Here is an 11,800-nt window from a genome sequence, read left to right as displayed (position 1 = left end):
GAAATCCATTTTCTCCCAGTGATTACAGTAGAAGGGCTTCTGTCTGACTGGAACTTGCCTGGTGCGGCTGTAAAATAATCCCAGCATCAGGCTATCACCTTTCAGGCTGTACTTGTGAATTACGGTGGGGTGATTTCCACTGCAGCCCTGGGGATGGGCAGCTGCCTGCGGAGCTCTGCGGCTTCTTCCCCCCCTCCCTCCAATGCCACCTTGTTTTAATTTCTACACCAAGGAAGGGTTTTCACACAGGACCAGACTTTTCCACCTCTATTCCCTCCCTCTCTATATATATTTTAAATAACTTCTACACAAGGGTAAGCAGCCGGTTGTCTGGAAGCTCCCCTGGGAACAGTTTGCAAAGAGATAACAGGAGTGAGTAACGGAGAGGATGGTGACTTCACCCCGTGGAGGTTTGAGTCATGTTTCTCTCTTTCCTTTAGAAAGAGTAAAACATCTCTCAGAGCTCCCTCAGTCATGCTCATTCTGTATTTCTGGATTTTAACCCTTTTCTATGCATCCACCCTTTCCATTCTATGTTTCTCTCAGGAGAGATGAGCGAGTGATGTAACTGATGAGGATCTGGGCACAGTTTCCCCCATTCAGTAAAAGAAGAGTCTATCAGATCTAATTTCATCACTCCATCCACTTTCCTCAGCTGGGGGGGGGCAGACCTCTGGTGCCAGTACCGTGATCACTTACAAATGTGGCCAGGGAATTCTTTTCCAAGGAAAAGTATAATTCTCCATGATAACAATTCACAATCGTTTCTGCCTGAAGCTAATTGAAAAGGAAATTCTGGATACAAACACATCCAATACCCCATGCATTCCACCAAGGAAACGACAAAGTGCAAAGTAAGGCTTCCTATTGAAGAGGACGAGCAGCGTGGGCTTGTGTCTGGGCTGAGGCAAAGCAAAGTTCTTTAAAGTATCACCTTCTAAAGTAAATCTGGTAGAGAACGAACCGATGAGAGGAGAAATCCCCTGTCCCAGTGAAACATTTCAGGCACATCTCCGCCTTGTTTATTTGCAGAAGAGAGCGCAGACACAACTGGGGTATGTTTTACATTACACAGCATAAGGGTTTGGGGCGTTCCTGTCTGCACTGAAGACATGTTTATACTGTTAGGTTCCATTATGAATCTGTTTAATATCCTGTGAATGCTCAGGGTCCTTTGCGCAGTGCAGGCAGGAAGCCTTTAATGCACATACTGAGAAGACATTTCCAACCATTCAAGCATCAGATAAATATGCATGGAAAACCAAGGCATTTTACTGCAGTAACTAAATGCTTCTTGTGCTTTTGCAAGATTTCTTAGAGAGCAAACCCCCCAGTTCTAGCAGAGTTGTTCATAAAGCTCCAGGAAAGCCATAAAGGAAAGAAACTCAGTGGAAGACAGGCTAAGTCTTAACATACCCTTTGCATGTTAACTGGGCAGCCATCAACGGTATAAAACTTAACTGCTGGATTCCACACTTAGGAGGGAGCTACCAGCAATGTGCCCTGGCAGCCAGGAGGCAAACTACATCCTGGGTGCATCCAACACAGCAGAATCAGCTGCTCAAAAGAGGTGGTTATCCCACTGTAGTCAGCACTGGTGAGGCCTCATCTTGAATACTATGTGCAGTTCTGGGCCCCAGTTTGTGGATGTTAGGGTGCTAGAACTGCCAACAGCAAAGCTGGTGACAGGGCAGGAAGGTTTCTCCTATGAGCAGCAGCTTTGGTCTTGTCTGCTTTGGAGATAAGGAGGCTGATGGGTGACCTCATGGCTCTCTATAGCTTCCTGAGGAGAGGATGTTGAGAGAGAGGTGCTGATCTCCCTGGGATGCAGGGACAGGGTGCCTAGGAATGGTTCAACGCTGCAGCAGGAGAGGTTCAGACTTGACAGTAGGAAACATTTCTTTACCAAGAGTGTGGTCAAACACCGGAATAGGCTTCCTAGAACTGTGGTCAATGTTGTCAGTGCTTAAGAGACATCTGGACCATGCCCTTAATAATATACTTTAACTCCTAGTCAGCCCTGAACTGAACTATTCTATTCTAGTTGGAGTCGCTTTGACATCTTTTACATACGTGAAGAATATAACTCACCATTTGGAAAACAAGGGTAATAGTGTTGGGGTTGGAAGATGTGCCTAACTTCAAATATGAAACTTGGCTGGAATTTTCACTTTCCTTCCCAGTTGCTAAGGCCAACTTGACCAGCATTATTTTTAGGAGAAAAATGAGCTCCTCTCCCTGCTCTAAGTTCATTGTGTCTCTGCCAGAATCAAGATGAGAAGATGCCAAGAAAAAGGATGAGCTCATTGCATTTAACGGTATGAGGATTCACAAATATAAACTGCATTACTCTATGCAGACGCAGGCAATGGTATGTAATAGGGTTTTAAAGGCAGGCAATTTTGATTAGAAATGAAAAGAATATGTTGTATTCTGCAGGTGTAAAACTGGCTGCTGATGTAGAGAGTGCATTTCTTGCAGTACTAAATGACTTACCATACCATTTTAAAGGAGAAGGGATCTAGGAAATTCCTCCTGCTCATGGTCAGAGAACTGCTCTGATTGCCCTTCCATAGGGGTGGAATTTCTGATTATTCACCATTATTTTATTGTTTCTGCTCTTTTATGACCCCACATTAAATGAACAAGAGAAACATTATTGGGAATACAACACAGTGAAGTACAGCAACGAGTCATTTGGATTTTCCTGTTCAAATCCCAGGTATAAATCTCAGCCTCTGGAATGATGCATTCAGCACCCTTTCCACGCCTGCTGGATTCCAGGTTGCATTGAGCTCGGGAAGTTCTTATTCCAGAGAACAATGAGTCCTGCTCAGTGAGGCTGTACTAGTCCAGAGGAACCTCTCAAAGCTGAGAGATCTATGAACCATCACCTCACCAGCCAGGCATCCCCTAAGCAAACCGGGGCACAGACTCTTGCATAAGCCCCATGCAGTCTTTTCACTGTGTTGCATAAAAATACAGGAGTCTTCAACAGGGAAAGGCAGCTCAGATGTCTACAAGAGACATCCCAGGTCACAGCATGTCAGACTTGTTGGCTGGACTTTTGCACAGGGCTTGGGCAGGTACAACGACATCATTTCATGCAAGATAGGTAACACCAGGTGTCAAAGATTGCCTCATTCTCTGTGTGACCAAAATGGAAATAAAACCTAAAGATACATCATTTCCCTGCGTCCTTATGAAAATCCTTAAGCTCCTCTGCCAAGTATCCCATGGCCTCTCTTTGGAAAGCAATAGGACCCATTCCATCTCCTCCCGCAGCATCACCGCATCACAGTGCTCTGTGACTTCCCCAGTGGTGTCTGCTTCAGTGTCTCACTGACACAAAATGACCTAATTTGTTATGGCTGGTAAAAACCGAAAGAAATGAAATCCAGGGCATGCAGTTAATCAGGGTCAGGTTGAGATGATTTATGATCTGAGGAATGTACTGACTGCCGACGCTATCATCCCACCAACAGCATCAACCGGGCTCAGCAGCATTTGGAATCAAATCAAGCCCGGGATTTTCCAGCAAATGGGAACTAGCCCAGGTAAGACCTCAGGAAGAATGCAGAGTAATGAGCAGAGGAGGGTGCATTTGCTCTATAAAGCCAGGCACCTTCTCTCCGCACACCGTCAAGCACTTCACCTTCAAGTCCTGATTTATCATGATTCAGAGGAAAGATGTTGCCAGGAACAGGTCCATGCCAAGAAAATTTCATCTGTCTGGAATCTGACAGGAAAAACTGGAGATTTCAGAGGGAGGTGGGATTTGTCCTGGTTAAAGAGTCTCCAGCGTCCCTGTGTTCACTCAGACGGCTCCTGTCAGCCAGCCAGGCTCACTGAAAAACAGTGTCGAATGGGGTTTCATCTCTCAAGAACCTTGAGCTGATCCCAAGTCAGCAGGCTGTGCAGTGTAACCATGACCCTAAAGAGCAGGAGCCTTCAGCAGGTTCCCCCCTGCCTTTTGCCTATATCTTAAATCAACATCCTTCTGTTCTCTGTGGGTTGGTTAAAAGGATTACAGACGAGTTACTCGATTTTCAAGTCCAAGGGACTTTAACACACTTCAGAAGTTAAATACCACATGAAAATAGGTTCATTCAATACCGATTTCCTCTGGAAAGAATTCACTGGGGTTTATTTCCCTTGGTATGGCTCTGCTGCTCCATTCTTGCTCCCTTTGCATACGGCTCTTAACTGCGCAAGATGCAGCCATTCGTGAGCCCAGTGAAATCTGTGCCTGAACACCACCTCCAGGCATACCCTTTTGCCCTCCAGTACCAAAAGGTACTTTAACAAGCTTGGAAAGCCCAGCAAGGAGCCTGAATCTTACAGTCAATCCTGGAAACGTCGTATTTCAGCAAACACACAGCACTGCTGCTGAAGCAACCACAAATGGCTATGCCTCGTCACGTCAAGGAGGAAAGGTACGTGCAAGGCTGACGATGACCAGGTCTTGTAAACACCATGGGATGCTATTCAAATTACTCCATCTCGTGCTCAAGGTTCCTCCAGACATTAGTGAAGTTTTAACCTTAATGTGTTCTACGAAGGCCTGGAAAGACGTGGTATATTGAGTCTGTAAGCTGGCCTGTGTACTGCTCTTCTAAAAGCCCAGAAAGGAAGCAGTTGTCTCCTGACTGTGTTATTGCTGAGACCCAGGGGCTGGTTCCTGCCTTTTTCATTGTTTTGGATTAGGTTTTTTTAATCTCCATTTGTCGTGGGTTAAATCCAATGGCAACAAAGCCCCACGCAGCCACTCACTTGCTCCCCCTTCAGTGGGAGACGATCAGCAGGGTCAAAGTGAGATAAAGACAGTTTAATGAGTAAAGCAAAAGCTGCACATGCAAACCAAGAGCAATAAGGAGCTCCTTCACCACTTGCCATTGGCAGGCTGGTGTTCTGCCATCTCCTGGAAAGCAGGGCTCCATCACATATCATGCCTACTTGGGAAGACAAACAGCATCGCTGCCGTACATCCCACTCCTGCCTTCTGCCCCCAGCTTTAAATGCTGAGCATGACACCAATGGCAGAGGAAAGGAAGGGGAGAAAGAAAAATGGTTGCAAGCCCAGAACTAGATGATCTTAAGGTCCTTTCCAACCCTAACTATTCTATGGTTCTCTGCTAAGTGGTGGTTGGAAGAAGCCTCTGTAGGATGCTGTGCTTCTTATTCAACCCAATCTTGCTGACACATACCTTCACCTGCTGGCTAAATGGAAAGTGCATTCACCCTTCACCTTCCTATGCCCTAAGAGGGTCTTTGCATATTATTCCACAGGGATAGGAGCCCAAAACATGTAAAGCTCCTTAGAAAATGAATTACCACTGTGGAGAGGGTGGAGTTGTGATGCAAAATGCTTTATAAGCAGCCTACACTGAATCATCTATGCTATATCTCAGTGGCTTCATCTAAAGGCACATGCTAAAGGAGCAAAAAGAACCTAAGATTGAGACACACTCTGGTCCCACTGGAAGCCCAGAGTGCTCCAGTTCCAGCACAGGGAAAACTAGGAATGTAACTTCATCCTTATAAATCTTTCTGACTCGCTATCATCTGCAGAGCTGTCAGTGGATGCAGAGTGTGGCAGCAACTACATTTGGCAGTGCTCTTTGCTACCTGCAGTTTAACTCCCAACCAAGCAGACTGCAATAACACGGGGTATTTATTCAGCTGTGCCTCTCTTGTGGATCCTGGGGAGAAAAGATATGTTCTGGCCTCATTAATCACTTCACCCTTTGCTGGAGCAAATAAGAGTAGCCACAGGGGGTTGTCTTTGCTCGGGAGGTTCTGCAATGCATGGGGTTTGCTGAAAGAGGCACCTTCACTAAAAGAACACAAAGTTCCTTCACTGGAAGGAGGGGGAGATGGTCTGCGGTGACTACAGATGATAAAGGGAGCGCGGAATAGGGTTAAGCAGTGGTGCAAACAATTCCTTTCTGTCCCTCCCAACAGGTCAAGCACCATCTCGGCTGGAATACCCTGTGCTGCACCCAAGGTAGGAAGTGTTTGTTACCCTACAGACGTTGGAAAGAGCATGCATCAGCTACTCCCTGCTCCTGCCTGATCTGTGGCAGAGGAGCAAGGATGTACTCCCAGGCTGCAAAAGCTTCTGGGCTTCACAGGTTTGGGTGTGGATTTGTTTGTTCCCTGCTCTGAACTGCTTATCTTCCTTCACAAGGCGCAGGGCAGTGCTCCTTTCCACAAAGACCTCTTTGCAGGCAAGGGCAGTATGGAGTCCTGTTCTTCAAGCACACGATGGCTTCACTTCTCAGACCACCACAGGTGCCAGAAGTTAGGAGAGAACCATGGCATCTTTGAGCCTCAGCTGCTGTTCAATGACTGGGATGTATTGGTACTGTACTGGTCGGGGCCACTACAGCTCCGAGAGGCAGGTGAGAGAAGCTGACTCAGCCTTTGATAGGAACCACCAGCCCTGACCCCACTGTGGCTGGAAGACTTTGAAAGCTAAAGAAGTATTTTTCCTTTGTCCAAGTACGCAAAAGGATTAAACACCAAGGGATGAGGGGGAAGTGTGTACAGAGTGATGCTCCAGAGCAACCTAATGGTCTGCCGTGTTGCTAATGTTAGACATCAGCTTTGCCAGGCCCTCTACTCCATAACTTCAGCAGCTTTCAGGCACATTTATGCTGACTTAAAATGGCTTATAAGGAGCTAATTTTAAGTTGTTTTCATATAAAACACATTCTATTTGTATATCTTTAGGGTTTGAGGGTACCATACACCAGTGTGTCTGCATGAACCCCATCCCATCCGAGGTTCCATTCAGAAAATGTGCTGTAAATGGATGACTCGCTTCTTCCCCTCACTAAGCACCAAGTCCTCCCTATGAAGCCTACTTGGCCCAACACCAGGCCTAACAGCCAATAAAGACAACAAGCTCAATACCTGATAAAGCAGGGTCCTCTTTTCAGCCTTTCAGAACCGGGGGGTTTAACATAATGGCTACTACAGGAAGACAAATCTCAGCTCCCTCAGCTCTGTGACCTCCCAGTCCCAAGGCAGCATCTTCAGAAGGTTAAGTTCTCTCAGGTTGTAATTCTATGCATTTTCCTTACTGCTTTTAGAAAGAGCAGAGGTTACACATGGTTTCCACTCCATCTCCTGGTGTTTACAAGCTTTCTCCCCCCCACTCCTTCCCCTTTCTGCTTACATGTAATAAAAACCTCAGAGGCAGCAAGGCAAGAGAAAAGCAAAAAGGGTTTCGTGTCCCCGGGGGCAGATTTGCTGTATTATTTGCAAGACTTTTAAAATGGAAAATGTGGAAACAGCTTTGGCTGATACTTCTGCTTCCACGAGGATGTTCTTGGCTTCTTTACAGTGATTCATGTGCAAGAATAAAGTCTGTATTGATTGATTGAGAGCTATCTCTGGGTAACTGATTTTCCTACATACCTGGCTTGTTTTGCATCGCTGGGTTTCTCTTCATCTTTATGTAATGAGCAGGGATGGCAGACCATGTAGCACCTGGTGAAAGTATTTTACACGTTAATGAGCCCAGTTAGTCTTAGCTGGAATGTCATGCACAGCACAATCCGAATGATTCTGTTTTCAGGAGCTCTGCATCTTCAAGATGCTTTGCCCAGTTTTGTTCTGGTTTCCTCACGTTCCCAGGACCGTCAGATCCCTGTTTAGTTTCTGACAGAACAGAGCAATTTCCTGAGAAGAGGCAGTAGGAAGGCACAGATCCTGGTTTTTGTCTTCTAGCCTTAACAATCAATCAATACTGTGCAAAGCTGGGCAACGGAAACTGATTCAGGGACCAGAGAATCCTATGAGAAATGGATTTCTTGGGTCTGTCAGATTCCTCTTCTGTCCTATCCTAGGCTCAGGATGCCCCGCCGGTTACCAGGGCTCTGACTGGCTCCTTCAGCACAAAAAAGATGAGCTGTAACCATAGGTATGCTGTGAACCGACAGCGTGGCAGGGAGGGAAAGCGCTTCAAGCTCCTGCCAGATGAGCCTCTCACTAGAGCAGCGCTCTCCGTTATCGCCACACTGCCGGGGACCCCTCAATTCCCTGCCGGGAACTTCGCAGCTGAGTGAAAGCCCCATCGGCTGCCCCGGGATTCCTGCTCCAGCCCTGCCCTTCCCTTCCCTTCCCAGCCCGCAGCCACCTCCTGCCATCGGGTGGACGAGGCCGGCGGGCGCTGGGCTGCCTGCAGTGCCCTCTCCTGGGCTGCAGCAGCACGGAGGGCCCTGTTTGGCACGGCAGCATTCGCAGGGTTAAAAGGCTGCTCTCAGTTTTGTGGCTCCTTTCCAAAAGGTTTCAGTTAACACCAAAGGTCTCCTTATAGCTCGCTCGCTTTAATAGATTTTTCCCATTGACTTCTCACTTTATAGACTATCATTTCCTTTCCTGCAGGGGAGCTATTTTCTGGGTCACTGATCCAGCCAACTTAAAAGGGATTTCATTGATTGGGTTTTATTGGTGGTTACTTTAACCATAATGGGATAAGTTGCTAGTACCTGCTAACACCTACGTGTCTCGCTTTGGTACCCTGGCTCCGTACCTCTACAAGTGAAATCTGGGTTCCTCTCCCCTGCCTTGATTGAGGGCCTGCTAACTACTAGCACCTCCTTACTACCTCAGTTGCTTTTGTCCTTCTTCACTTCAGTACAGCAAGTAAGTTGCATGGCCAAGTGTTGCTGACAAAATCCTCTACTTGTTGAATGTGGCACCTTCTTCCAGTTGTGTCTGCTTATCTCTGATCATCCCTACAGTCACACAAATACCCCCAACTGCCACGAGGAAAGCTAAATATAACACTGCAGCATCAGGCCTTGGAAGCTGAAGAGAATGACAGGGGATTTCTTTGTACTCCCTGTCTCTTTGCAGGACACAGGGAAAGGGACTCGGGGGTAGCAGGCTGCTGCTCACTCCCATTTCCCTAAAAGTCCCTTTCTTGGCACTTTCTCTCCATACATCCTGAGCAGATATTTCTCTATTTGCTCCCACAACGGCCCTGGTACATTATAGCCGCATGACAATCAATTAACTGCTCACTCTATCACAATAAAGCAGCCACCCATCCTTATATAACTCTTTTTAATTGTTTTCTTACATTATAACGTTTTGCTAAACTTATTCTGCCATAACTTACATAGTTTAATTTCTCAAAGTGCTAATAATCTAATTGCTTCCTTCCTGCAGACAAAGTGCCGGAGCCATTTTCTCTCATTTCAGAGCATTATAAAAAGTAGCTGGCATGAATACCTAAAAGGGGCAGTTTATTCACAAGACCTTAGAGAGAACTGCTTTCTCCAGAGTGTCTGTGTTAAGCCTCAGGCAGCCATAAAGAAACCTACCCAGACACTTCCTTGCACTCTGGGACCATCTTTCCCATAGAAAATCACTTTGAGATTAGAAGCGTGGCAAGGCTCCTAAGCAGAGTTCTATGGGCTAGTGGAGCTCTCCTGCCATGTCAGAGAATCATAGAACAGTTAGGGCTGGAAAGGACCTTAAGATCATCTATTTGCAACCCCCCTGCTTGAAATGAAGCAATGACATTGGAATTAGAAGTAAGTAATTCCTGCTACCACAGATCCTCTTGCAGACTGCAGGAAGAGGCTGAAAAGAAGCAATCTTTGCCATTTAGGCTTGAGGAAAAGAGCGTACCAGCAGAAAGACATTCCGTGCATTTCAAACCTTGATTAATAACCTCTGCCTGCAATTCACAATTCCCGAGTCTCCTGTTTCTAGGAAGATGGATTAACTACCCCAGAGCTGGGTTTGAGCTTCTTTGGGCACAACCTTTCTTTGCTACGTTCACGTTACTAAACTATACTATGAAGAACAGCCACAATACCCCAAAACGCTCCGTGATGGACACATTAGGAAGGGGATTGCAGAGCAGTCTGCAAGTTGCCAAGTGAGAACTCACGTTTTCTGTTTCTGTGCAACGGAGTGGCTGGGCTGATTTCATGTCTAATGTTAAGAAACCCGAGTTCTTCATCCAGCTGTTTCTTTACTGTCACTTTTCTAAAGGCTATAGGTCTGCTCATGCTTCATTCATGCACACAGAACTTTGGGGGGGGGGGGGGGGTTAGCTTTCACACTGACATTTTCTAAGGCATTTGTTCCTGTTTCTGTCAGGATCTATCACCAGCAGCTTTATATTGCACTAACCATCGCTGGTGCGAACTGGGCTTCCTCAACCCAGTACAATAGATGAAGCAGTTACACCTTGGGGGTGGACACAAGAAGGGGGAGAGAGGTTAGACACACAACTCAATTGGTAACTAAGGAAAATAAGCTGTAAACCCAGGGAAGAAACATTTTAGGCAGCGTGGATTACAGTGGTGGAATAAATCTATTGCTAATACCCCATAAGAAAGAACCAGTTCCCCCCTGGTTTGTGTATCACTTCTGAACTCTTCACACGCTCTATACTTTAAGAAAAAAAGGTAATAGAAGGCAATTAATCACCCTGCATGTTAATTGCTGAGCCTGCAAAGGGAAACTCGGGAATCATAGTCCCAAAACTGATTAGTCAGCCTCTGAAAACAAACATGACACATTCACACAACAAGCCCATGAGGAACAGAGAAGAAATTATCAAACAAGTGATGTAATTTGCCACCTGTAATTTTTGACTGACCTTTTACCCATCCTGAATATTCCCTGGTAGGAAGCCAGCAGCTTTCCGGGAAGCTCAGCCTTCTCTCTTCTCTCATACCCTGTTTATAAACTCTTCATCCTCCAAATCATTCTGATCTTGTGAAACCAGAAGAGAGAATTCATATAGATCCCTGAGAAAAGCACAGAACACAGAAAGGAGCAGGTAAGCAGGCAAACTAATTTAAAACATGATTTATTCCCCAGGGCCATTGCTGTCATCAAGGGATAAATCAGAGACAGGCCTTACTTGTGATCAGCAGCATCAGTTTCACCTTGGATATGTAACTCATCATCAATACCAGCTGTGATTGATCTCTTGAATGTGCATCTGGGTGTAAACATCCTGAGAGCACGTTCTCATTCTGCCACCACAGACAGGTCAGGACTGTGTTTCAATTGGGTTTCCTGATGGAGTGGGAGTCCTGGGAATGCTGGGGCTGGCAGAAAGATCAAAATATATATGGACTAGGTCATTACAGATGTTATTCTGCATAACAGACATCCCTTTCCTAGCGAGCACATCAGTCTGTCACACTGGTGATGCCAGCTATAGAGAAAATGTCCAAAATGTACAGCTCCTTTTAGTCTTGAGGATAACTTTCCCTTTTCCATCTTTTTCTCTCGAGTGTCTAGCTCTCTTCCCGGAGATGGCATTCCATGAACTATTGTCTTCTCATCACCGGGTCCCAACTATTTCTGATATTTTTTGTAGGATAAGTAGGCTCAATAAATGTTAAATGGGACCATGGAACTTAAAGGAGGGATTTGAAAGAATGGCAGGACACACTGGTATGCACAAAAGCAAACCCACTTTTGTGCTGTGCAAATTCCAGGAGTAGGTTTTGATTTTGTATTTTTGTCCCTCAAGAGAATAAACCTGATTTTGACAGCCAGGGCTTTCGTTATTTTCAGTCCAGAGGAACGAGCGAGGTTTTTTCCTCTAAATCTTGTTGAAAGTTCAATAACTTCCCCAGAACAGAACCGAATGTACCTGAAGCTTTGAAATGACTGCAATGTGCGTGAGAAACAGCAAACCTGATCGTGTGCCGCGCTGGGTGGGCGTCTGGAAGGGCAGGCTGAGCGCAGCCGGAGCGCCTTCGCAGCCTCTCGTCAATGAACTTCGAGAGGGTTTTTTTATGAATGGGAGCTC

The sequence above is a fragment of the Pezoporus occidentalis genome, unplaced genomic scaffold (genome assembly GCF_034315485.1).
Source record: "Pezoporus occidentalis ecotype Australia unplaced genomic scaffold, CSIRO_AGI_Poc_V1 ctg324, whole genome shotgun sequence".
Classification (NCBI taxonomy): Eukaryota; Metazoa; Chordata; class Aves; order Psittaciformes; family Psittacidae; genus Pezoporus; species Pezoporus occidentalis.
This window is presented reverse-complemented; position numbering follows the sequence as displayed.